This window comes from Pteropus vampyrus, unplaced genomic scaffold (genome assembly GCF_000151845.1).
Source record: "Pteropus vampyrus isolate Shadow unplaced genomic scaffold, Pvam_2.0 Scaffold422, whole genome shotgun sequence".
Lineage (NCBI taxonomy): Eukaryota > Metazoa > Chordata > Mammalia > Chiroptera > Pteropodidae > Pteropus > Pteropus vampyrus.
This window is the reverse complement of record NW_011889203.1, coordinates 204,721-227,991: the sequence shown is the minus strand read 5'-3', so window position 1 is coordinate 227,991 and position 23,271 is coordinate 204,721. Positions and strand designations below refer to the sequence as shown.

At 38.3% G+C, this 23,271-nt stretch overlaps 2 pseudogenes; both read right to left on the bottom strand.

Annotated features, from left to right (window-relative positions):
* Positions 1-5,136: 5,136 nt before the first annotated feature.
* On the bottom strand, positions 5,137-5,263 carry LOC111732065 (annotated as a pseudogene).
* Positions 5,264-13,935: 8,672 nt separating this feature from the next.
* LOC105306120 lies at positions 13,936-23,235 on the bottom strand (annotated as a pseudogene).
* Between the last annotated feature and the right edge of the window lie 36 nt (positions 23,236-23,271).

Below are 23,271 nucleotides of genomic sequence, written 5' to 3'. Positions count from 1 at the left end.
TTCTCATTAATATTTCGTGGAACGTATTTGGCATTGCTGGCCTATTTCAAGCTTACTTTCTTCTTGGATACTCCAGTAATTAAATGTAAGGAGAATCAAGAACTATCTCTTCAGTTCGTTTGTGTAAACACACCATTCTCTAACCTATCAAATAAATGCACCATGATACTGATATATAGGAATCTCAGTGTAGGTATTGAGGGAAGAATATATTTTGAATCAATAGGAGAGAAGTTTTACATTTCTTGCTAAACTTTGTGGGGTGGTGGCAAGAGGCTTTGGAATCTGTCAAGTTTGGGATAAAAACACTTCCTGCAGTTTGTTATTAGCTGCAGATCTGTAAAAGGTAATGTAGTGATAAGATCCTAGGCTTTGGAGTTGAGACTCTGGTTGAAGACTTACCTCAGCCATTACTAGCCATACGGCATTGGGTCATCATTTCAATTCTTAGGGCTTCTCTGTCTCCCCTTGAAAAAGAGACTACTTGCTCTTACCAAATGGGAATATTCTGAGCATCGAATGAGAAAATGGGCAAAAGAAATTCTTTATACAAATGTTGTGATTTAGTTGTTGATGTTGTACATTTCTATGTAGAAACTAATATTTAATTAATTCATTCATTTGTCTTTCCAAAAATAATTGGGGGCATAATAGTATATGAGGCACTGGGGATACACAAATAACTGTAAATAAGACTACATGTGAACAATATACATACTATCCACACATATGGCCCTTACCCTTATAGATTTTCTAATCTAATGGAGCACAGGAAAGTAAACTGTTTTGAGATACAAGGTAACAGTTTATTGATCTTCAATGCCACAGATTCTGTAAATAGTATTCAAAATATGAAACTCAATTAAGTTGTTTATTAGTCCACTTTGGGCTACTGTAACAGAATACCACAAACTGGGTGGTTTATAAACAACAGAAACTTATTTCTCACAGTTCTGGAGCCCGGCAGTCCAAGATCAAGGTGTCAGCAAATTTGGTGTCTGGTGAGAGCCTGCTTCCTGGTTCATAGATGGCCATCTTCATATTGCAGATGCATATTTCTTATTGCATCTTCATAAGGCAAAAGGGACAAGGAGCTCTTTGGGTGGGGGGGGGTCTCTTTTATAAAGGCACTAATCTCATTTATGAGGGCTCCACCCTCGTAACCTAATCACATTCTGAAGGCCCCACCTCCCAATACCATTGCACTGGGGATTAGGTATCACCATATGAATTTTAGGGGGACACAAACATTCATTCTATAATAGTTGTCAAACAATTTCAGACTTTCCTTTTCATCCATTTATCCATCTATGAGATGAAATAAGTCCGAATATTATTGCTGTGAAAGTTGTCATTATTACTGCAGAGAGCCATACCCTCCATTTGCTTAATACTTTTAACACAGACCACAGCACTCCTCTGCTCAAAATTCTTTCCTGGCTCTGCCTTATTTGGGGTAAAAATCAGTCCTTATGTTAGCCATCAAAATCTATATGGCTTATAAATTTATATGATCTTCTTTTCCTCCGACCTCTTCCCTCCATCCCAGCCACTCTGGTCCCTTTGCCATTTCTCAAACACTCCAAGTACGTGCCCACCTCAGGGGCTCCCACTTTCTGTCCTCTCACTGGAATGTTCTTGCTTTTCTCACGTAGCTCGCTTCTTTAGGTGCCTTCCCTGGACATCCTGTATAACGTGATTTACCCCAGTGGTTCTCTAAGCATGGTTCCTGGACCACAGCATCAGCATCACCTGAGACCTTGTTAAAAACACAAATTCTCAAGCCACCCTTCCCCACTCTCAGACTTACTGAATCAGAAATTCGGGGAGAGTGAACGGCAGTTTATATTTTAACAAGTGCCTTACTCCCAGGTGATTCTGATGCAAGTTACATCTGAGAATCCCTCAGTCTCACCCCACTGCCCACAATCCCTTTTTCTCCTCCATAGTCTTCACCTCCAACAGCCAAATTCTACTGAGACTTCTTTTTGTTTGTTGTTGTTCTCCCTCTACTAGAATATCATCTCTAAGAGGACAAGGACTAGTTTTGGTTCCCTGCTGTGCGCCTGGCACCTGGAACAGTGCCTAACCTAGCACATGGTAGGTGCTCAATAACTTTGTCAAATAAATGAGTGAACTAGTTAGGGGGAGAATCTAGAATGCTAACTCCCAGGCCCCAGCTCTTTTCATTCAATCAAGAGGTTTTATTTATAAAAACATAACTCCTGACCTCAGCAAGAATGGCGATTCTGTTGTTGTCCTAATAAAGGCTTCAGACCTTGTATGAAGGGATGTGGGGGTGGGAGAGAAATGTACAAATGAGTGCAAATTGGGATTTACACAGATTGGCAGCAATGTGTAGGAAGCACTTTAACATTCTGAACTTGTTTTTTCCAATTTAATCAGTATCAGCCCTTCCTTTTGGGGAACAAAGACCTACTAAAAAAGAACAGAAAATAAAAAGTCAATCTAGTTTTGCAGTTTGTTTTTGCTGTGTGTTGCTCTGCGCTTAGAGATTTTGCTCCCTGACCTGCATATAATAAATACTAAATAACCCAAACACATTCTCTCTTCCTAACCAAGAGTGAGTTTTTTACTGTTGACTCAGAGGAGAAGCACATTTTCTTTGAAGTGGCTGAAAAATACTTTTACTCTTCAGACGCCTGAGTTACGAGGGATCATAGAAGTAAATCCTTCCCCTCCAATCTTCCAAAGCCTTACAGTGCTTCATGCCTGAGTTGCTTGTTCAGGTTCTCAAATTCTGTATTTGTACTTTGTTTTCTCAGATTAATCCAGCATCAACTCTTCCTTTCAGGGAATACACCGATAATTCAGAAGAACCTAAAAGCCATCTCTCGGCATCAGGTTAACAATACTTTCAGCCTGGTGTTAATTTAGGATGGCAACGCTTGGAAAATTTTTGTCAGAAACCGGGATAAAACAACCTCAAAAAAATTGAGGGAAAAAACGTGGATCTTAAGATTCATCTAGTTCAACCCTCTCATTTTACAGACAAGACGAAAGGGATGCAGGAAAACTATGAGATCTGCCCCCAGCCAGTCAGTGGGCCTTTGAACCTAAGTCCTCAGATGACGTTCTTTGTCCTGATACTGTCTGCAGTGCTCCTTATAACCTGTGTGTCTGTCACCCAGAAATTTATCTAGAGTCTCCTCAAATTCATTCATATTTTTGCATCTCGGCCATGTTGTATTATCAGGATATATATTTTCAACCACTGCAAAAAGCTATCACTAGCCAAATTGGCACCAACATGAACTCCACTAACTACTTTATGCTAGAACAAGCATGAATTTGTATTTTAAAATGGGAATAACTTATATTTCTTTAGTTATATGATAAAAAGTTGATTACTATATGCTTATATTGAAGAGGAATTTTCTACTCGAATGGCTAACCTTGTAATCAGTTCTTTGTTCTGCTTCTGTAGACATGCTTGGTGCATAGGCCGAAGGGCAGGGTGACCTTGAGATCAACTGAAGATTCATCCTCCCCTTCGCTTGTTCTGTCTAGATAACAGATGTATCTGCTTTGCTTGTTTGCAAATAAGCCCTATAAAAGTAACATTATCCCTGAGCTCAGGGTCCAGATCTTCAGAGCACTAGCTCTTCTGGGACCGCTGGCATAATAAACCTGAGTTCTCTAACTCTCTGAGTTGTGTTTGGTTTCTCACTGGTCTGATTTTTCTGCAATAATATAAAAATATTTTATTCCTACCACCTACACATAACCTAGACCCTGTTAAACTATTAGAGTATATCCTTCCAGACATTTTGCATTACAAGTAATACATATTATTTTCCTCCAAAATTCAAACATTACAGATATATATAAAGTACAAAGTGAAAATATTCCTTCTTTACCTCCACCCTTTCAGAAGGCAGAATTCTTCAATGGAGCCTAAGAGTTTCAGCCCCCTTGGAGTAATACAACATAGTCCCTGGGACTATGAATATGATGGATTTTACTGTCATGATTGGGTTATGTTACATGATACAATCGGCCTTAATCTAGATTATCCAAGTGCTCTTGACCCTCCCACATGAGTCATTTAAAATCAGATAGTGTTTTCTGGCTGGCGACAGAGGAGGAAGTGAGAGATGTGAAGTGTGAGAATGAAGAAGCACACTTGAAAGTGGAAGAGACCACTTGGCAAAGAGTTTGGACAGCCTCTGGGAGGTAAGAGCAAGCAGACCCTGACTAACAGGCAGCAAAGAAATGGGACTTCAGTTTTATTACCACTTCTGTACAAGATATGGGATTCTGCCACCAATTCTGGCCACCGATTTCGGTCCCACACCATCATGGAACTCTCAGACAGCAGCTGTGTGTCCTACAATTAAACACAATCCTGACACCAGCTACCCAGAGATAGTGTCAGATCTCACAAACTACGTAAGGACTCTGTCCTAAAAGACCGCATGCCCCCACCCTGCCACTTCAGACACCAACTTCCAAGTCTAGGTCGTCACCTCTGCTTCTGATCCAACAGCAGATTGAAGGTTCCAAGGACCACCCCTCTCTAAGTCCCCCACCACTTCCTTGTGTTTGTTTAATTTATTAGAGCAGCTCGCAGAACTCAGAGAAACATTTAATTTACTAAATTATCGGTTTATTATAAAAGGATACAACTCAGGAACAGCCAGAAGGAAGTGATACATAGGGCAAAGTATGGAGAAAGCTCAAGGAGCTTCCATGCTTTCCCAGGCACATGGCTCTCCCTAAATGGTGTTCACCAACTCAGAAGTCTGGGAACCTTGTATTTTTTTTTTTTTTTAATGGAGTCTTCATTACATAGGCCTGATTGATTGAATCATTGACCATTGACAATTGACTCAACCTCCAGCCACTGCCACTCCCTGGAGCTCAGGAGGACTGAAAGTTCCAATCCTCCTATCCTGTGATTGGTTCTCCTAGCAACGAGCACCCCCCACCCCAACCCACCCCACCCCATACACCCTTCTTAGGTGAGGGTCCAAAAATCACCTCATTAACATAACAAATGACACCTCTACGGATCTTTTTTTTTTTTTTTTTTTAAGGCAAGTCAACCCTTGGTTGACCTCACAGATTGTAAAGCCTTGTCAGTTTACAATGCCTTATTTTTTAATTTTTTTACACCTATAGCACCTGGTCTTCCTAGGTGGTCTCCCATCCAAGTACTAACCAGGCCCAACCCTGCTTAGCTTCCAAGATCAGACAATCAGACAGGATTGGGCTTGTTCAGGGTAGCATAGCCATAGACTCTACGGATCTTATCACTTAGGAAATTCCAAGAGTCAGGATATCCATGTCAGAAACTGGAAGGAAAACCAAATATGTATTTCTTGTTGTAAATCATAGTATCATAGCCAGCAACCTGACTGAGCTTGGAAGCAGATCCTTTCAAAGCCCTCCAGTAAGAATACAACCTGGTTAACAACTTGATTTCAGCCTTGTGATTACCCGAGTAGAGACCAAAGCGCACTGTGCCAGACTTCTAACCTACAGAAACTGTGACATAATATGTAGGTGTTAGTTTACATCTCTGAGTTTGTGGTAATTTGTTACACAGTAATAGAAAACTAATAAAACCCCCAACACCACTTTTCAATAGGCAATTACACACTTAGAGAATATTTTGGAATATTCTCTTCAAGGTATTTTAATTCATATACAAGTATATATTTCAATGAGATCATTGCTATTATTCATACCTTGTTTTCTTCATTTAATATACTGCCAGCATCTTTCCATGTAGCCCTTGTGTGTTTTTTATAAAACAAATTTCCAGAAGCTTTGTCAAAAGATATGCTACTTAAAAATTTGGAAGAGACTATCAAATTGCCTTCAAAAACAGATTGTATTGATTCCTGGTCCCACCAAAAGTATGAGTCCCTACTTCCCCATATTCTCTCCCTCACTGGATATTCTCACTCTTTAATAATGTTCTTTGTTCACTTGTATTTATTTTATATTAGACAAATTTAAAGTCAAGTAAAAACTTACCACTATAGTCTGCTTTTATTTATTAAGCATTATTAAAATAGTCCAGTAATGTAACTTAAACTGATCTTTGTACTTAAATGCACACAAACTAGGACAAAATTACTGAAATTTGGGCTACCTGTTGATTAAAAATTGTTTCTAGATATAAATATCTATTTTGGAAGAGTCTCGGAATTTCTCTGAGTTTTGGCAGAATGTCTTTTCAATCTATTTGTATTAACTTTTTTTTAAACTCTGAGACCCAAAACGTCATATGTATTTTTAAAATCTCTATTTCTTACACAAATTACTTATTTTTTAAAGTCCAAAAAGCATGGTCAGTCAAAACTTATAATCAACCAAGATATCCTTCAGTAGGTGAATAGATAAATAAACTGTGATACATCCAGACAATAGAATATTATTAGATGCCAAAAAGAAATGAGCTAGCTAGCCATGAAAAGACATGGAGGAAACTTAAATGCATATTTACTAAATGAAAGAAGCCAGTTCAAAAAGACTGTGTATCGTATATCCCAACTATATGACATTATGGAAATGGCAAAACTATGGAGACAATAAAAAATCAGTGGTTTGCCAGGGGTTGGGTTAGGAAGGAATGAATAGGTAGAGTACAAAAGTTTTTTAGGGCAGCGAAACAATTCTTTATGAAACCATAATGGTGGATGCATGACATTATACATTTGTCAAAACACATGGAATGTACGACATCAAGACTGAACCCTAATGTAAACTATGGCCATCGAGTGCTTATGAGGTTCATCAACATAGGTTCATCTACAATGCTATAACAAATGTAGCATTCTGGTGGGGGATGTTGATAATGGAGGCTATGCATGTGTGGAGGCACTGAGTATACGGGAAATCTCAGTACTTTCTCCTAAATTTTGCTGTGCACCTTTAAAAACATGCTGTAAAAAAGTCTTTTTAAAAAATGGTCAGTGTGACTCCATAGTGTAGTGGTTAGCACGTCTGCTTTACATGCAGAAGGTCCTGGGTTCGTGCCCCAAGTGGAGCCATGGACCACCCCGGGTGCGCTAGGACCCCCGAGTGCACCAGGCCCCGGGCACACACCAAGAGAGTGTGGGAGGAGACACCCGCCTTCACAGACCCAGTTCTTAAGGGGAAACAGCAACATCCATACATCAGGGTTGGGAGTGTGGAGGCGGGGTTGGGGAGAATTAAAGAGGAGGAAAAAGAAATGGTCACATTACCCATCAAAGAGGACACATATGTCAGGGTGAACTGCCGTGGGACCCCTAATGTAATCCAGCAGGGAGTCCACATTTGTAAACCCTATATTGTAGGGTCAATTGCCAAAAGCTGGGTAAGAGAGTCAAGGACAGAAAGCATTCGTAAAAAAGAAAATCCTTCTGTAAAGGGAGAGCCTGGCCATAAAAATAGCCACCTATATAGTAACTAATTATGGAATTTCCTAGAGTAAAAAAAGCCCAATATCTCTGAAGGTGGAGCAAGCATCTTACCTTTCCCTCTGCTGCTACATCTTCTCCAGTCTCTTGAGAAGACGCTTTGCTTCTAGCACTAAGGCAGCCTTCTGTAATAAAACTATTGTTTTGACCTGTGGCGTGCCAAGTGCCTTTATTTGTTCTCACTGAAATCTTCAAACAGTGCACAAGATCACTTATAAATTCCAAAAGGACAACATGGGAAAAACCATAACCCACAACAAAGCAACAACATTTATGTTGAGATCAGTTGTTTCATGTAGATATTTGCCTTTCAATAATCTGGGCTTTAAACAGTATTATTACAAAACCTTGTTCTAATTCTTCACCAATCAGCCAAGCATTCTATCTCATTAAAATTTTCCTTTTAACCTCCAATTGGGCATTATAAAAACCTTCCCTGGCTTTAAGAATTTTAATCTTGGACTTAAAAAAAATTTTTTTAAACAAATTGAGGCCAAAATTGCCTTAGGTGGAAATTAGTGACTGCAATTTAGTAGTGTTTTACAACTTCTAATCTTGTCTATTGGAACCTCTTGGGTGATATGGCCTCAGTATTATGCCCTACTTTTGTACCTTGTTTGCCATTTTCAACTTGATTTTCTGTACCCTTCCTACATTAATATCCGTATATTTTGGTTGTTTTTCAATTCAGTAATCTATCTTTTTACTTCTAAAAGGAGCTCCCTGCTCTTAACCCCAGAGGTCCAATTCCATGCTTAGTAACTCCAAAAAATATATAATTTAAGAACAGCTAAATGCCCTAGGACTATTTTTTTAATAGACTTTATTTTTTCAGTTTTAGATTTACAGCAAAATTGAGCGGAAGGTACAGAGATTATTTCCAGTGTACCCTCTGCCTGCTGCCCCCAACATGCACAGCCTCCCCCATTATCAACACCCCCTCCCCACACCAGAGTGGTACATTTGTTACAATTGATGAACCTATGCTGACACCTCATTATCACCCAGAGTCTGTAGTTTATATTAGGGTTGACTCTTGGTGTTGCACATTCTGTGGGTTTGGACAAGTGTATAATGACCATACATGTGTGGTATGATACCATATCCACCATTACGGTATCATACAGAGTATTTCTACTGCCCTAAAAGTCGTCTGTGCTTCATCTATTCATTCCTCCCCCACCCCAACCTCTGGCAACCACTGATTTTTTTACTGTCTCCATAGTTTTGTCTTTTCCAGAATGTCATACAGTTGGAATCATGTAGCATGTAGCCTTTTCAGATTGGCTTCTCTCACTTAGTAATACATACTTAAGTTTCCTTCCTGTTTTCATGGCTTGATAGCTCACTTATTCTTAGTGTTGAATAATACTCCTTTGTCTAGGTGTACCACAGTTTATTTATCCATTCACCATCGGAAGGGCAACTTGGTGACTTCTAAGATTTGTCAATTATGAATAAGCTGCTATAAACATATGTCTGCAGGTTTTTGTATGGATATGTTTTTAACTCTCCAAGTACTTTTTTGTTTCCATTATCCATTCTTGAAATTGAATGAGCTTGTACTCAGTCAGTCATCAAATAGGATTAAACTGCCAGTAAAATATAACTAAAAGATTTAAGTATTATTTAAACTGCTCAATTAAGTTTTAAACATGCCCATTCCCCTGTGGAAAGTGGTCCTTTTTAGGGAAAGGTCTTTTTAAAGAATACATTTGTCTAGAGAGAACTGAACCTACATCCGCCTGACTGAAGTAGAAAAGTACTTCCTCTTCCATTCTGTATCTGGTGAAACGTCTTTCAACATTCGTCCCAAATTTAACATTTAACTGGTTTTTCAAGACTTAAATCCATTTCACAAGTGTTTGTTAGTACAACTGTTTCCTAATAAGTGTCGAAGATTATGAAGATGGACTTGGGGCTTTCCGTGATAAAGCCTCAAACTGTATATTTAGCTTCGTTTATTCCAGAACAGAGGTTTCAACCTCAGCACTACTGACATATTGAGCTAAAACAATACATATTTCTTTGTTGTACAGGGCTGGCCTGAGCACTATATTTCAGAGCATTCCTAACCTCTACCTACTCAATGCCAGTAGCTTCTCCAAGTCATGACAATAAAAAAATGTCTCCAGACATTGCCAATTGTCCCCTGGGAGAGGTGGGTGAGATCACTCCTGGTTGAGAGTCACTGTTCTAGAAACACAGAGGACTACTCAATTTTTTTTAAAACAAAATGTGAACTTACATGTCTTAAATTACTGCTTTCTCTGCCTCAAATGCCAGTAGAAATCCTTTACATTTTTCAAGACCCATATTCTCTGTAAGGATCCCTCAGGCATAGGGAATCCAGTGGTGAACCATATATACTTGGTCCCTCCCTGCCTTCTTGAGGCCTATGTGGCTGGGAGGAGGGGAGGACAATTATTAAATATTCACTATAATCTATGTATAAGTACAAACTAAGACAAGTACCCCAAAGGAAGACAATATAGAAATTTGGTTTTATAAAAATTTATGCAAAGGAAACCGTTACAGCTCTGGTGGGGGGCGGTGGGGCAATAGAATGGGTGAGGATAGGGTCAGGACAGGCTTCCCTGAAAAGGTAACTGAGCTGAGATCTAAGGAACCAGTCAAATTTAACTAGAAGTGAGGGGCTTACCCAGGTCCTGATAGTGGTGGGGAACATTCCCAGATATTGTTGCTCTGAAGGAATTTATAATCTAAGGAAGAGATGGTCATATCAAGAGTACTTCCTATTTGGCAAATGACATGCAAGACATTGCAAAAGATGATGGAGAAGCACAGAGGAGAGCACTCAGCCTGGTCTGGGGAATTCAGAAAAGACCTATAGAGGCTTTGTCACTCTCACTTCACAGGTATAGAAACTGATCTTCATGCATGTTGCCCAAGAACAGAGAACTGATTCAACTCCAAGTCTCTCCAACCCCAATGCCATGTTCTTTCCATTCCTCCAGCGTCCTCTCTGCAGCATTTTGCTCATTTCTCCTATTTGGCACTGACTTTATCCTAAAGTGTATTATATGGCAACATTTCCCATAATTCTAGGGCAATATATATAATTTTGTTTAGATACTATTCTATTATGATTACATGGGTCAAAGTGATTTGGAAAAATCACTTTGTGATTTTTTTAAACTAGATTATCTATCTGATTTAAAAAATTAGTGTTTTTTTTAAACTAGATTATCTATCTGATTTAAAAAATTGTCAGTTCCTTCTGAAAGACTATTGAATAATAACGCTTAAAAAGTAGTTATAAGTTTTCACATTTATAAACTGGGGATAAGAACAGTACAAACTCTTAGGATAACTGTAACAAGGAAATTAATTAATATGCATAAACCATTTAGAACAGTTCTGGTATAGGTCTAAGCTCAGTAAATGCTAAAATTACTGAATGAGAGCATAACTGATGGGTGGATGGATAGATTAATAAATAGGACATGTTTTTGCTTTCAATGAGCTCCCTCCACCCTCACTGTCCCCTACCTGTTTCTAAGCCAATCCAAGTTATGAGTGTGATCAACTCTTCTTTTCAGACCACAGGAAGATGTCACTCTATTTGCTAAGCAGACATCAGGGCAACAACATCTAGGGACGTTCCCTGCCCTCACCACAGCCAAGGTGTACCCCTCACTCCTAGTCAAACCTTAAAAATAAAGAAATCAAACAAAAAAACATAGTGCAAGTCCAAACTAGAAAAAAAAAAAAGAAAGACCAGGGCATATTAGGAGAGCTTCTGAAAAACATGAATTTTAGAATGATTTTTAATACCAAAGAAAGGTTTTTGGTAGATTCTCAAACTGAAGACAGCATATGCATGTCAGTAAGAAGAAATTTACTTGAGGAGAAGCAGACTGCATTCCCAGATTCCCTCTCCATTCATTCACTCATTCATTCAACAAATGTTTGTTGAATGTGCCAAGTTCCAGATACCATGGGGAAAAAAAAGAATATCAGACAAGGTCTCTGCTGTCATGGAGTTTACATTCTAGTAAAGGAGACAAAGCTGAAACAGGAACTAAGTGAATAACATAATTACATATTATGATAGGTGTTAAGAAGGAAACAAAGAAGGGGCCATAATGGAAAATAACAGGGAAACCTTTTAGATGGATCCCTCTGAGAATGCAGCAGATGGGATGAGACCGGAGGAAGGAGCTGGAGCCAGCCATGCTTGAGTCCTGTCCTTTGCTCATCTCACCAACTCCTGTGGCCATTTGTGCTGTAAAAAAGTATGTGAGCAAAATGATCCTGCACTGATTGCTTCATTTTATGATAGTTAATCAAGACAAAATGCATTTTTTCCCAGTTATCATAGAATCCTTCCACTTAAGTATTCTGACAATGAAGGCTCCCAGCTTCTATTCAATAGCTGCAATTCTATTTTCTGTTCTCTCATATTCCTGTCACATAATGGACATGCCCACAACAAAGTGGGTGTCTGTAGACAATTTTTGCTTCAAGTTAGGAATCTGATAATAGACTCCTTTTGCTGTCTGGCTGTCATTTGCTTCATTTGATTGTTAAAGTTTAGTGTCAGAATAAAATGTTTTCAAACATAGGAAGACTTTGATAGACATCAACTTAATTTTGTAGAAACATATAGCCGATTGCTATATAGTAGGATATTTTTTGCTTTCTTTGGGTTGTTGCAGATTTTTTTCATTGTATTTTATTTCATTAACATAGTGTTAAGAATTTGTTTAAAGTATTGACAAAAATACAAAACTTTAAAATATCTTTTCTCATCCGTTGTTACATAATGTTTTTAAGAAGATATGTGAATTCACTCTTGTCATTATGATGATGGTGATGATGATAATTACCATTTATTGAGCTTTTACTATGTACCAAGCTCTGTGCCGAGCATTTTACATTACACTCTTTTATTTAATCCATGAAGTAGTATAGTCCTGTTACAGATGAAGGAACTGAAGCTCAATTAATAAGCTAAAGAAACTTGCCTGAGGGCACATAGTAAATGTCAGAGCCAAGAGTAACTCAGGGATGTTTGACACCAAAACCCTGATTTCAATTCTGCTATATAGTAAAAATGTTACTAAGTAGGATAATATTATTAAATAAGATAATGCTTACATTAAATATTGATAAGCTTGTTCAGAAAGAAACAATGTAATAATTAGAGTAAAATAATATACATTAAATAATTATTATAAGGAAATAATAATTCTGCAAACAGTATTTGCAGAGTTCATTATAATCATTTAATTATTTTCAACTGCTACAATCTTGGACAGAGTATAATTATTTTCTGTCTTATAAGTATAGTGATTGAGACAGGCAAAGTTTAAAAGCCATTTTCAATGTGGCAAAATAAGTGAAATCTAACATAATGTATCCATGTTTTTGTATTTAAAACGTAAAATGTGTATCTCATAGACAACATTTGGTTGGATCTTTCTTTTTCCTTTTTTTAAACCCATTCTGATGAACCTTGCTTTCTAATTAGAATGTTTAGTCCATTAATATTTATTGTAATTATTGAAATATTTGGATTTTGGTCTACCACTTTACTATTTGTTTTCTTTGTCCCCTCTGCTTTTTGTTGCTCTTCTTTTAGATTATTTAGGTGTTCTTTTAGAATTCCATTCTATCTAATAGCTTTTTAGCTATATCTTTATATTATGTTTTTAGCATTTGCTTTAAGGGATACGATATACATCGTTAACTTATCACAAACTACTTAGAGTTAACAGTAGCTTTATGTGCAATGTAGAAGCCTTGCTCTACAGGCCCACACTTATCCTTTAACCTATAATTATTATATGCATTCAATACACATGTTATGAACTCTATAAGACAATGTTATAATCTTTGCTTTCAATAGTCTCATGTATTTTAAGGAAATTAGGAGAAAAAGTAGTATTTTATATTTACCCAGATATTTACCATTTCCATTTTGTCCTTCCTGAAGATTTGAGTTTCAATTTGGTATTATTTCTCTTCAGCTTGAAAAACATCCTGTAGCATTTCTTATAGTGCAAGTCTGCTGGCAACAAATTCTTAGTTTTTTTCATCCAAAAATGTATCTCTTTTGCCTTCATTTATTTGTTTTGTTTTCTTCTATTTTTCCTATTTTTATTGGGGTATGATTGTTATATGATAAACTGCATATATTTAAAGTATACAATTTGGTAAATTTTCACATATGTAAACACCTATGAAACCATCACTACAATCAAGATAATGAATGCATTCATCACCCACAAGTTTCTTCACACCTCTTTGTAATCCCCTTTTCTCTCACCTCCTCGGCACCGCACCCCCTAGCAACCATTAATGTGCTGTCACTGCAGATCAATTTGCATTTTATAGAATTTTATATCAATGAAGAATTTTAATAGGTATTCTTTTTTTGTATGGCTTCCTCAATCAGCACAATCATTTTGAATGTCATTCATTTTGTTGCATTTATCAATAGTTAATTCCTCTTTACTGGTGAGTAGTTTTCTTTTTCTTTTTTTTTTTTCTGACTGTGGTTGAAAGAATTTTTATTACTTTTATGTACAGAACACATGACAGGGTACTCAGCCCAGTTTGGTGGCCAGTTCTTTAGCCTTAGCCTTTTCCAGCTTAGCAATGCAAGCCACAAAATTTGGGCCCAGAACATTGCCTCCCAAGTGACGGCACATCTCATCATATCTGTCATTGTAATTGGTCAGGATAGTTTCCACCAGCTTAGCCAGCGCTCCCTTGTCTTCTGAGTTAACCTGTGTGAAGGCAATGGTGGTGCAGGTCTTCCTGTGGACCAGAGGCCCCAGCCTGACCTTCCCCTTGATGATGCAGTAGGGCACCCCCATCTTCCGGCACAGGGCAAGCAGGAAGAAAACCAGTTCTATAGGATCCACGTCATGTGCAATCACTACCAGCTGGGCCTTCCTGTTCTCCACCAAAGTAGTGACAGTATTAACCCTTGCTCGAAGGACAGGTGGCCTCTTGGTGGGGACACCCCCTTTGCCAGCAGCTTTTTTCTCAGCTCGAGCCAACAACTTCTGCTTCTACTCTTGCTTTGTCTCTGGTCTGTACTTGTGGGCCAGCTTAAGCAGCTGGTGGCTGTTTGGTGGTCCAAGGCCTGGGTGAACTGGTTAATCGCAGGAGGCACTTTCAGGAGCTTGTAGAGAATAGCCCTTTGCTGCTGCAGCCGAATGGAGCAGGGCTATTTGACAAAGCAGGTGAGATCCCTTTTGGGCTGGATGTCTTGTCCAATGCCAAATTCTTAGGTCTTTTCTCAAATAGGGAATTTACCCTATTTGGCCTCTTGGTTCTTCACCTTAGCCTTCTTAGCCTTAGGCATTTTGGGCTGTGGGAGGAAAGAATGAGTAGTTTTCTATTGTACGGATATATACCATCATGTGTTTATCCAGTCACCTTTTGATGAACATTTGGGTTGTTTTCCAGATTACAAATAAAGCTGCTATGAACATTTGGCCCCAAGTCTTTGTGTGGTCATATGCTTTAATGTCTCTTTAAACTCCCAGAAGTGGTCATATGGTAGATGTATGATTAACTTTCTTTAGAAATTAGTAAACTGTTTCCTAATTACCATTTTACATTCTCATCAGCTGTGTGAGTCCCAATTGCTTGCCAAAATTTGGTACTGTCAGTCTTTTCAGTTTTAGCCATTTTAGTGGGTGTGTACTGCTATCTCATTGTGATTTTATCACCTTCATTTATGAAGGATATTTTCACTAGATAAAGAATTCTGGGGTCTTTTGAGCCATGCTTTTCTTGCTCAGGCCCACTTCCACGTCTGGAAATGTACTCTCCCTTCTAATAAAACTTTTCTTTTCCACTGTAAAAAAAAAAAGAAAAGGAAGAAGGAGGAGGAGGAGGAGGAGGAGGCGGAAGAGGAGGAGGAGGACAAGGGGAAGGGGAAGGGGAAGGGGAAGGGGAAGAGGAAGAGGAAGAGGAAGAAGAAGAATTCTGGGTTGTCAGGTTTGATTATTTTTCCTTTCAACACTTTAAAATGTTGCTCATCTATCTCTTTGCCTCCACGTCCCACAGTCACTTCAATTGTTGCTCCCCTGTTTTTCTCTGAGCACTTTCAGTTTTTTCCTCCATCTTTGGCTTTCAGCAATTTGACTATGATGTACCTAAGAAAGGTCTTATTATCTTGCTTGGGTTTCACTGAAGGGACTGACTCTGACCTTCACCAAATTTGGAAAATGTTCAGCCCTTATTTCTCCACAACATAGTAATTAATGTAGACTTAAAAAAAAAAAAAAAGTTTAAGTAGTTCTACCTACAGCTTTCACTTATCTTCCACAACTGAAACTAATCTAATCTGTTCGTGTCTGACAGTAAGGACCATCTTTTCATAAAAATATAGAAAAATCCTTTTTGAGTCAATTGGTCAATGATGGCGGAATCACACAGCTCATCCTTCATCCATTCACTTAATCATTTAACAAATACTTATTGTGCGGGTACTGTTTTAGGCATTGAGGATAGATAATAAACAAGATAGACAAAATAATAATAGTTAATTCTTAGAGAATGCGAGAAATATTAAAAATACATATTAACTTATTTAATCCTCATAATAACTCTATAAATAAGTAATATTATCCCCATTTTACAGATGAGGAAGCTGGGACTTAAAGAGGGTAAGCAATATATCTAAGATCACATAGCTAGTAAATATCAGAGATGGACTTTGAATCTAGCTAGTCTAGCTCTAGAATGTGCACTTTTAATCCCTACCACTTTATCCACCAAAGGCAAAAAATACAAGCCATAGGATGGGCAGCCTTTATCTTTAGCCAGGTGAGCACTAGGCAAATCACTCATTCTGACACTTTTCCTTATCTGTAAAATTAGTGGAATTCACTAGATGAAGAATAAACTCTCTTCCAGCTTGAAGAGTTTATTATTGTAGACCTTGATGGCAAAGGCTGGTACAGGTTAAATGGAATTAATAAAATCAAGTATGGAAATAACATATATACTATATAAAAAGGGACAGTAGTAGTCATTCTGCAGTGGAGCCACAGGTGGCAGATATGCAAATTTATGGAGAGATTGTCAATAGTTTTTAAGCACATGATGGCTTTCAGATATATATATATATTTTTTGAGTTAGTGTGTCCTAAAAATAAGAAGGTGACCTAATAGTTTACCATAGTGGTTTCCATTTATTGAGACCTGGTTTTCTCTTTTTATTGATGATTGTGTGACATGCTGTTTCCATAACAATCATGACACAAAATAGAGTTTTAAAAAAAATAAATAAATAAGTCTGTGAAGTTCTTTTTGCAGCAAAAACAGCTTGCCAGTAGATATACCGGAAGCAGATGGTACTAGAAAACAGATGACATTGCAACAAATCAAAAGATACCAAACTAAAACATTTTTAAAAAAGATACAGGACATTTAATCTTAGGAAGTACAAGGATGTGACAAGACTTTAGAATGAGGGACAACTGTTTATGCTGCCTCTGATTTTTTAAAATTCTAGTTTAAAAACACTGATTTTTAAACATTTTTAACTTCACAATATTTAAAACATGGCATCTCTAAGATTCTGAAAATGGAGCTGATAGGGAAATTAACGAGCAAACTTAAAATGCAGGGCTGTTAAACACAGCTCAGAGCAAGGTCATTGTGGTATTTTCTTAGTAAAGAAACTTCATTCTCTGACAAGATTCCAGTTCAAGAGGACAAAACAAAAACAAAAACAAACATGCACAACAATTAAGATTTACTGAATGATTACTAGGTGCCAGGCACTGCTTTAAGTACTTTACATTGATTATTTTATTTAATCCTCACCACAAACCTCTGGGGGAGCTTTTACTTATTATCTGCACTTTACAGATATGAAAACTGAGGCTTAGCAAAGTTAAATCACTTGCCAAACATCCCATCACTAGCTGTGGTAGAGCCAGCAGAGATCTGAGTGAAGGCTTTCTGATTGCACTCACCCTGAAAGCACTATGCTGTATACTCAATGGGTAAAAACAAATGAAAAGGAAAATAAAAACAACAAACTCCTGCCAATTATGTTCTAACTTGGTGCTAAAAACCATGCTCAGCACTTGAGATAATTTCTTATCTAATTTTCACAGTGGTCTTACAGGGTAGGTATTATCATCTCCTTTTTATAGATGAGAGAGCTGAAGCTTAAAGAGGCCAAATAACTTGCCCAGAAACACACATTTGGTAAGTGATGGATGTGAGACTTGGACCCAGGTCTGTCTGTCTCTGAAGCCCATGTGCTTCGCAGGTCCCTCAGGGGTCTCAGTGACTACCCCAACACAGATATATATTGCTCTCTGTTCATATCTATGGAGGCGCAAACGCTCCTTCTCACTTTCTCTTCTAGAGCGGTCACCCCAAAACACCCACCCTCCAAGGTTTTCTTCCACTGACTGACTCCCAGTTTCTACCCAAACAAGGTGAGACTGTCTATCCTGAGCAGCTTTCCCTGATGTTGTCCTCATCCCCTCCCCCAGTGTGGGTCCCTCCTGAGTGCTTGAAATCACTCTAGGCTTTCACTCATGCTCTCCTGGAGTCATCTGTTCACTGTCCATGTTCTCCCTACCTCTCCAGGGCTCTTGAATGGCACACACCATCCAACAGTGATTGTTTTTTTGTCTCCTCACTGTCTAAGTATCTGGCACATAGTACTTGCTTAACGAATGTGAATGGATGGATGAATAAAGACTGACCTCTGAAGTCCTGTACAATTACAAATATTTACTGAATGCCATAATTTGAAAGTCCCTCCCACTTATAGAACACACACACGCAAACGCACATATATTGGTGAATCTATAGTTTTGTACTTAAATGAAATGGACCAAATAGTACTCATTATTAGAATGAATAATGACAATTGACAGTTTCTCTATATTTTGAACAATAATAGATTTTTCTTTCTGTTTTTTGAAAAAGCTAATGATTATTTTCTAATTATAATGAGCACTAACATTCGTAAAAATAGTATCTTCAGGAACATTTTCTCACTTAGTCCTTATGACCAGTTCTGTGAAATAGGTATCATTAGACATTTTAGAATAGGATAATGAGCTCATGGGTGATTTATTCAAGATCACACCACTAATAAATAAAATTGCTAGGAATAGATTCAAGCTCTTCTTAGTCTGGTGTTCTTTCCATTAAGTTACCTATGACTATGTAGTAATGCTGAAAATGAATATTGTCTATAAAATGTGGATTCAGAAAAAAATAATGAGGGAAGGTCATCTTTTCCTCCATGCCAAATCAGAGAGCTTCTATCCTGGTAGGCACCAGCTTGGAATCATGATAGCAGTAACAAAAATATTTTTAGTCTCCTTTAACATCCTGGCATATTCTTCAGACTTTCTCTAAGCCACTAAAAAGAGAGTAACATTTCACTGTATAACCTCTGTACATATTTTTTACTATGTACATGTATTTCCTATTTCAAAACTTTTAGAAATAAAAAGATACCAATGAATTTATTTTCCCTATTGTGTCACATTAGTGTCACAAAGTAAACCAACCATGGACAGGAGGTGTCCAAAAAGCTTATAGAAACTCAGTCTTAACTAGAAAATTGAGTGCTCCCATATGGTTTCATATTTTTGCATATTAGAATTATGAGGTAGGTGCTAAGGATGAATCATGAGCAGCCCCCTGATACAGATGCACTGAGAAACCAAGAACTACTGGCAATCACAGATCTGTAAATAGCAGAGCAATGGCTGAATCCCTGATTTTCTGACTCCAAAGCTACTGCTATTTTCATTATACCAGGCTCCTTAGACTTGCTGGTAAAAGTTAGGACTAGCTCTCTGGCCAGATTACTTGGGTTCCAAAGTTGCTCTGCTGGGCCCTAATTTACTCACAAGAAAAGATCTCCAAAAAGTATTAAGTGAAAAGAGCAATTTACCATTTGTGGAAAAAAAAAGAAAAAGAAAAAAAAGACGCAAATTTAAAAAGTAAATGTCTGCATTTGCTTATTATGCATAAACTATCAGTTGCCTACAGGTTCTCCATCTGTAAAATGTTGGTAGTGGGGTTACATTAAATGGTGCAAATGTTATCTGGCACTCAAGTAGCATTTTATTTTGTTTCTCAAGCCAAATAGTCCTTGGTTTAATCATATTCAAATATACTCTTTTAAAAATCATTTTTAATTGGCACAGGCAAGATGAAAACGTGGCAAGCCACAGCAAAATGTAATTACTTAAAGCTGCTTTAAATTAGGCCCAATAGCAAAGTGATTAGCCAATACTGAAAGATGCTTGGTGAATCACAATTACAGATATCAAAGAACTATTATTGTTCACCCTTTTACCAAGTAAATTCTTTTTTTTTTTCCTAAAAGGGACAGTGCAGATGTTTACTAGAATGTATTTTAACAGTTTGCTACTCTAAATGGCATGAGCAACTCGAAGGAAAATCTTAAACAAAATACGTCCTTAGATTACAACCAAAAAGCACATTTACAAGTTTCAACGATGCTACTGTTACTATTTTAACATTTAAGTAGTAAAAGGCATACTGTATCTGCTGTAAAGTTGTAGAGGTAAAACGAGCTGGGATTATGTTTCGAAATACTGGGCCTAAGGATAAGAGCTTTCTAAAAAGGAGTAATAATATCTGCTTCAGTCTTTTATTTTATTTTTTGCTTCAGGCTTTTAGAGGCCACGCCACGGGTGACGAAAACCGACCCCCACCCCGAGCCACGTGGGGTTTTCAGCTTCCTCCCTCACACTTCCTTCCGCAGTCAGAGCACCAAAGAAAGTGACCTCAAAGTGGGGGCGTGTCCGGGGGCAAGCTGTGGCGACCTCAGTCCCTCGGAGACCCGAGCCAGCGCTGCCTCGCGTCCTGGCCCGCCCGCAGGTGTCGGAGCGCACGGGGAGCTCCGGGGAAGGACGGCCCCGTGCCCGCCTCGCCACCCGGAGACCGCAGCGCACTGCCTCCTCAGAACCCAGGGCGCCCCGAGCCGCGCGGGGCTTCTCTGGGACCCACGTTTCCGTCCCGTTCCGGCATCGACCCAGAGCAGAAATGTGAGCTCTGCCCGGAGATAAGGCTTGTGGGCCGTGCCTAACCCTAACTCACCGGATGGCTCGAGATTCTCCACAAAGTCTCGGTCATTACTTCAGTCAGTAACCCAGTCAGTGATGCCCAGTAGATTACTTAGATATAAATCAAGGACTTATGTATAATTTTGCTGTTCGTTAGGTGCTAATTCAAAAAAGGATTCTCTATAAGGTATTTATGTATTTTATAAAGTGTATACTCTTACCTACAATCACAGGGCCTTGGGGAAAACTTGCTTATAATCTGGGATAGTTTTGGAGTTATACTTTTTCAATTTTCCTTTCTTTCTCTCTGGACATAGTAATGAAACTTTGGCTGATATGATTTGGTCCTGGAACACTTTTGAACCATTTGTTACCATAGTTATATTTGGAATGTTGGTTGTTTTTTTTTTTTTCACCATCCAAAGCAGTAAGGTTGAAGTACTAGAAAAATGAAAAGGTGAGATTTGACTCACGAGGTATAGTTTTTATAAGCTACTGAGGAAATGTTTGTGAATATCTCTTAAGGATATTCCAACATAGTGCTGAACACATATATCTACAAAAATTACTGTTTAAATTATAGGTCCATATTTTCAAACAATAATTCAACTGAAAGCATACATATTAGTACAATGTTATTACTGTATAAAAGTTTGCAATGTAAAAGTTTAATTAACCGTGCTCGTTTCACAGAGATGACTTTTCACACTTTTACTAAACTGAAATTTGATACTTTCCCCTCCTACCAACGTCCACTTTTCATTTTAACCTTTATTTCTTAGATTAGTTGTTCAACTATAATTCTGGATTCCATATAGAATTTAAAAATGTTCAACTTTTAATCTTTAGTCTTTGCTTCCTTCCCCTTGTCACTAAATAACCATTTCTTTGCATTTTCAAAAATTCATCATTCCTGTTGAAATATTTATATGCCTTAGTATTATCTTCAACAGTGTACAAACCTAAACTATTTAAAGCATACACTGCTAAAGAAGGCATGGAAAATAATAAATCTCATGTAGCACCCTAATCTTAATCTGAAAAAGCACAGCGTACAGTCAGTATCACTGCGCTACACAAGTATGCCTGATTGTGAGAATCTAGTTCGAGAGAGAATAGTCATTATTTAATATTTCCAAGGAAATAAACACAGAGGTCTATATTCGCATTGTTCTATTGCTAGTGATTTTCATTGGTACTTCTTACATTACAAACATGCACTAGCATATCAAGCTAATTTTATTCCACGTGTATTTGACTGGGTAAGGGCACTAGGAAATGCAAGAGAAAAAGAATTTGTGAAAGGTGAGAAGCTAGAAAAACACACAGAAAAGGCTTTTGTTGCTAGAAAAAGATTAGTTATTCGTATTGTAGGGAAATTTATATGGCCTAGTTTCTTTCATGAAAACTATCTCAAAGTTCAAATGAGAAGGCTATAAACATGTTAATAAAGAAACAGAAAAACCTGATTTTTATAAGTTTATGTCTACAAAGAGTAGCAAAACAAAAAGGCAGACTTTCATTAAAAAAAAAAAAGGGCATTTGGATTGTGAGAGGTAACGGAAAGCTAGGACTAGAACTGTATTCTGCAATTAATTAGAAAGTAAGCACCATACACCTTAGCCTTTAACTGCTTTCCACTTGTTTTATACGTTAGTTTTCCTCTTCCTATTTAATTCTGGTTCCTTTCCAAAAGAAGTATTTCTTTTGTACATGCCACAGAGCTTTACTTAGCACTGGACACATAGTAAGTTCTCAAATATTCGTTAACAGATCAGCTGGAGAAGTTGCAGAGATGTTCTATACATGAAAGAAGAGACATAACGATCTAGTAATTAGCTCATTTAAAAAAGTTCTTCCTTCAGAGGAATATTTCCGAGTCTGCCCTGACTGCCAGCCAAAAAGGCCTTACACTTACACAGTTTCACCCTGAATTTATGCTAAAATTCAGTTACAATTAATAGGACGACAGAAAACGAAGACATTTTATCAAAATGGGATAGGCCATTTTTGAGGAGCAGTGATTTCACACTGGGTGGATAACCTTGTTGCTGTACAGCTTAGTCTCCACATGAGATCATGTGGAAAGACTGAATTTCAAAAATTCTTTTCAGGTTTCTCATGCTTGCAATCGAATGAGTGTACACTGGAAAAAAATGTACCACGAGGGTGACACACACTCAGGGTCCCTTTAGCTTAGTAAAACTAGAGTTAGAAGTAAAGCAAACTGTAGGATTGGAGTCTAAAAACTGAAAACCTGGGCATCTGGGGTACCATGGGGTGAATGTGCGACATGGACTTCAATAAAAGCAGCTGGCTTTTACTGAAACAAGCCAAGAAGCCAGTTGAGGAGCAGATTCCTCGGGTTCAGGGGCACCGCGTTTAACCATCCGCGATTTCTGCGGCCGTGAAGGAATACCCCCTGGGTCCGCTGCCCCGGGTTCCCGGCCTGGTACTCCTCTCCACCCGGTGGGGACTCTGAAGGCAAAGACGGAGGAGGAGCCTGCCCCGGGCGCGTATGAGACCAGCAGAAGAAGCTGTTCAAGGGGTTTGTCCAGGACCCGCGAGAGGTCAAGGCTGAGGACGGGAGGCGTACTGCGGGGTGAAGGGATACCCCAACCTGGATACCATCTTTGCAAAGAAAGCAGGAACGGTGGAGGGAAGATTCTAAGCGTCCCCGCCTGGCCGTCTACTCTCCGCCCCACCCCCAGCTGCAGCTGAGAGTAATTCATACAAAAGGAGGACTCGCCTTGGCCTCGGGGAATCCC